Genomic DNA, 5,000 nt, shown 5'->3' on the forward strand with positions numbered 1-5,000 from the left:
GCCAAAACAGCCCAAAAACGGGCCAAAACTGGCCATTTTTGGCTGCGCGAGCGAGCGGCGAGCGGCGAACAGCGAGCGAAGCGAGAGGCAGCACCGTCCCTGCTATACGAAAGCCCCATCCAGCCCTGTGCCACCCGGGGGGTTCCAGGGTGCTGAGATGGCTGACGTTTTGCTCCGCTCACGACGGTCACCGCACCACGCAAGAACAGGCCAAAAACTGGCCAAAACAGCCCAAAAACGGGCCAAAACTGGCCATTTTTGGCTGCGCGAGCGAGCGGCGAGCGGCGAACAGCGAGCGAAGCGAGAGGCAGCACCGTCCCTGCTATACGAAAGCCCCATCCAGCCCTGTGCCACCCGGGGGGTTCCAGGGTGCTGAGATGGCTGACGTTTTGCTCCGCTCTCGACGGTCACCGCGCAATGCAAGAACAGGCCAAAAACTGGCCAAAACGGCCCAAAAACGGGCCAAAACTGGCCATTTTTGGCTGCGCGAGCGGCGAGCGGCGGACAGCGAGCGAAGCGAGAGGCAGCACCGTCCCTGCTATACGAAAGCCCCATCCAGCCCTGTGCCACCCGGGGGGTTCCAGGGTGCTGAGATGGCTGACGTTTTGCTCCGCTCTCGACGGTCACCGCGCAATGCAAGAACAGGCCAAAAACTGGCCAAAACGGCCCAAAAACGGGCCAAAACTGGCCATTTTTGGCTGCGCGAGCGAGCGGCGAGCGGCGGACAGCGAGCGAAGCGAGAGGCAGCACCGTCCCTGCTATACGAAAGCCCCATCCAGCCCTGTGCCACCCGGGGGGTTCCAGGGTGCTGAGATGGCTGACGTTTTGCTCCGCTCTCGACGGTCACCGCGCAATGCAAGAACAGGCCAAAAACTGGCCAAAACGGCCCAAAAACGGGCCAAAACTGGCCATTTTTGGCTGCACGAGCGAGCGGCGAGCGGCGGACAGCGAGCGAAGCGAGAGGCAGCACCGTCCCTGCTATACGAAAGCCCCATCCAGCCCTGTGCCACCCGGGGGGTTCCAGGGTGCTGAGATGGCTGACGTTTTGCTCCGCTCTCGACGGTCACCGCGCAATGCAAGAACAGGCCAAAAACTGGCCAAAACGGCCCAAAAACGGGCCAAAACTGGCCATTTTTGGCTGCACGAGCGAGCGGCGAGCGGCGGACAGCGAGCGAAGCGAGAGGCAGCACCGTCCCTGCTATACGAAAGCCCCATCCAGCCCTGTGCCACCCGGGGGGTTCCAGGGTGCTGAGATGGCTGACGTTTTGCTCCGCTCTCGACGGTCACCGCGCAATGCAAGAACAGGCCAAAAACTGGCCAAAACGGCCCAAAAACGGGCCAAAACTGGCCATTTTTGGCTGCACGAGCGAGCGGCGAGCGGCGGACAGCGAGCGAAGCGAGAGGCAGCACCGTCCCTGCTATACGAAAGCCCCATCCAGCCCTGTGCCACCCGGGGGGTTCCAGGGTGCTGAGATGGCTGACGTTTTGCTCCGCTCTCGACGGTCACCGCGCAATGCAAGAACAGGCCAAAAACTGGCCAAAACGGCCCAAAAACGGGCCAAAACTGGCCATTTTTGGCTGCGCGAGCGAGCGGCGAGCGGCGGACAGCGAGCGAAGCGAGAGGGCAGCACCGTCCCTGCTATACGAAAGCCCCATCCAGCCCTGTGCCACCCGGGGGGTTCCAGGGTGCTGAGATGGCTGACGTTTTGCTCCGCTCTCGACGGTCACCGGCGCAATGCAAGAACAGGCCAAAAACTGGCCAAAACGGCCCAAAAACGGGCCAAAACTGGCCATTTTTGGCTGCACGAGCGAGCGGCGAGCGGCGGACAGCGAGCGAAGCGAGAGGCAGCACCGTCCCTGCTATACGAAAGCCCCATCCAGCCCTGTGCCACCCGGGGGGTTTCCAGGGTGCTGAGATGGCTGACGTTTTGCTCCGCTCTCGACGGTCACCGCGCAATGCAAGAACAGGCCAAAAACTGGCCAAAACGGCCCAAAAACGGGCCAAAACTGGCCATTTTTGGCTGCACGAGCGAGCGGCGTGCGGCGGACAGCGAGCGAAGCGAGAGGCAGCACCGTCCCTGCTATACGAAAGCCCCATCCAGCCCTGTGCCACCCGGGGGGGGTTCCAGGGTGCTGAGATGGCTGACGTTTTGCTCCGCTCTCGACGGTCACCGCGCAATGCAAGAACAGGCCAAAACTGGCCAAAACGGCCCAAAAACGGGCCAAAACTGGCCATTTTTGGCTGCACGAGCGAGCGGCGAGCGGCGGACAGCGAGCGAAGCGAGAGGCAGCACCGTCCCTGCTATACGAAAGCCCCATCCAGCCCTGTGCCACCCGGGGGGTTCCAGGGTGCTGAGATGGCTGACGTTTTGCTCCGCTCTCGACGGTCACCGCGCAATGCAAGAACAGGCCAAAAACTGGCCAAAACGGCCCAAAAACGGGCCAAAACTGGCCATTTTTTGGCTGCGCGAGCGAGCGGCGAGCGGCGGACAGCGAGCGAAGCGAGAGGCAGCACCGTCCCTGCTATACGAAAGCCCCATCCAGCCCTTGTGCCACCCGGGGGGTTCCAGGGTGCTGAGATGGCTGACGTTTTGCTCCGCTCTCGACGGTCACCGCGCAATGCAAGAACAGGCCAAAAACTGGCCAAAACGGCCCAAAAACGGGCCAAAACTGGCCATTTTTGGCTGCACGAGCGAGCGGCGAGCGGCGGACAGCGAGCGAAGCGAGAGGCAGCACCGTCCCTGCTATACGAAAGCCCCATCCAGCCCTGTGCCACCCGGGGGGTTCCAGGGTGCTGAGATGGCTGACGTTTTGCTCCGCTCTCGACGGTCACCGCGCAATGCAAGAACAGGGCCAAAAACTGGCCAAAAACGGCCCAAAAACGGGCCAAAACTGGCCATTTTTGGCTGCACGAGCGAGCGGCGAGCGGCGGACAGCGAGCGAAGCGAGAGGGCAGCACCGTCCCTGCTATACGAAAGCCCCATCCAGCCCTGTGCCACCCGGGGGGTTCCAGGGTGCTGAGATGGCTGACGTTTTGCTCCGCTCTCGACGGTCACCGCGCAATGCAAGAACAGGCCAAAAACTGGCCAAAACGGCCCAAAAACGGGCCAAAACTGGCCATTTTTGGCTGCACGAGCGAGCGGCGAGCGGCGGACAGCGAGCGAAGCGAGAGGCAGCACCGTCCCTGCTATACGAAAGCCCCATCCAGCCCTGTGCCACCCGGGGGGTTCCAGGGTGCTGAGATGGCTGACGTTTGCTCCGCTCTCGACGGTCACCGCGCAATGCAAGAACAGGCCAAAAAACTGGCCAAAACGGCCCAAAAACGGGCCAAAACTGGCCATTTTTGGCTGCACGAGCGAGCGGCGAGCGGCGGACAGCGAGCGAAGCGAGAGGCAGCACCGTCCCTGCTATACGAAAGCCCCATCCAGCCCTGTGCCACCCGGGGGGTTCCAGGGTGCTGAGATGGCTGACGTTTTGCTCCGCTCTCGACGGTCACCGCGCAATGCAAGAACAGGCCAAAAACTGGCCAAAACGGCCCAAAAACGGGCCAAAACTGGCCATTTTTGGCTGCACGAGCGAGCGTCGAGCGGCGGACAGCGAGCGAAGCGAGAGGCAGCACCGTCCCTGCTATACGAAAGCCCCATCCAGCCCTGTGCCACCCGGGGGGTTCCAGGGTGCTGAGATGGCTGACGTTTTGCTCCGCTCTCGACGGTCACCGCGCAATGCAAGAACAGGCCAAAAACTGGCCAAAACGGCCCCAAAAACGGGCCAAAACTGGCCATTTTTGGCTGCACGAGCGGAGCGGCGAGCGGCGGACAGCGAGCGAAGCGAGAGGCAGCACCGTCCCTGCTATACGAAAGCCCCATCCAGCCCTGTGCCACCCGGGGGGGGTTCCAGGGTGCTGAGATGGCTGACGTTTTGCTCCGCTCTCGACGGTCACCGCGCAATGCAAGAACAGGCCAAAAACTGGCCAAAACGGCCCAAAAACGGGCCAAAACTGGCCATTTTTGGCTGCACGAGCGAGCGGCGAGCGGCGGACAGCGAGCGAAGCGAGAGGCAGCACCGTCCCTGCTATACGAAAGCCCCATCCAGCCCTGTGCCACCCGGGGGGTTCCAGGGTGCTGAGATGGCTGACGTTTTGCTCCGCTCTCGACGGTCACCGCGCAATGCAAGAACAGGCCAAAAACTGGCCAAAACGGCCCAAAAACGGGCCAAAACTGGCCATTTTTTGGCTGCACGAGCGAGCGGCGAGCGGCGGACAGCGAGCGAAGCGAGAGGCAGCACCGTCCCTGCTATACGAAAGCCCCATCCAGCCCTGTGCCACCCGGGGGGTTCCAGGGTGCTGAGATGGCTGACGTTTTGCTCCGCTCTCGACGGTCACCGCGCAATGCAAGAACAGGCCAAAAACTGGCCAAAACGGCCCAAAAACGGGCCAAAACGGCCATTTTTGCTGCGCGAGCGAGCGGCGAGCGGCGGACAGCGAGCGAAGCGAGAGGCAGCACCGTCCCTGCTATATACGAAAGCCCCATCCAGCCCTGTGCCACCCGGGGGGTTCCAGGGTGCTGAGATGGCTGACGTTTTGCTCCGCTCACGACGGTCACCGCACCACGCAAGAACGGACCATAAACAGGCCAAAACAGCCCAAAAACGGGCCAAAAACTGGTCATTTTTGGCTGCGCGAGCGAGCGGCGTAGCGGCGAACAGCGAGCGAAGCGTGAGGCAGCACCGTGTCCCTGCTATACGAAAAGCCCCATCCAGCCCTGTGCCACCCGGGGGGTTCCAGGGTGCTGAGATGGCTGACGTTTTGCTCCGCTCACGACGGTCACCGCGCCATGCAAGAACGGACCAAAAACAGGCCAAAACAGCCCAAAAACGGGCCAAAACTGGCCATTTTTGAAAAACGGGCCAAAACTGGCCATTTTTGGCTGAGCGAGCGAGCGGTGAGCGGCGAACAGCGAGCGAAGCGAGAGGCAGCACCGTCCCTGCTATACGAAAGCCCC

This window comes from Musa acuminata, unplaced genomic scaffold, assembly GCF_036884655.1.
Source record: "Musa acuminata AAA Group cultivar baxijiao unplaced genomic scaffold, Cavendish_Baxijiao_AAA HiC_scaffold_727, whole genome shotgun sequence".
Taxonomy (NCBI): domain Eukaryota; kingdom Viridiplantae; phylum Streptophyta; class Magnoliopsida; order Zingiberales; family Musaceae; genus Musa; species Musa acuminata.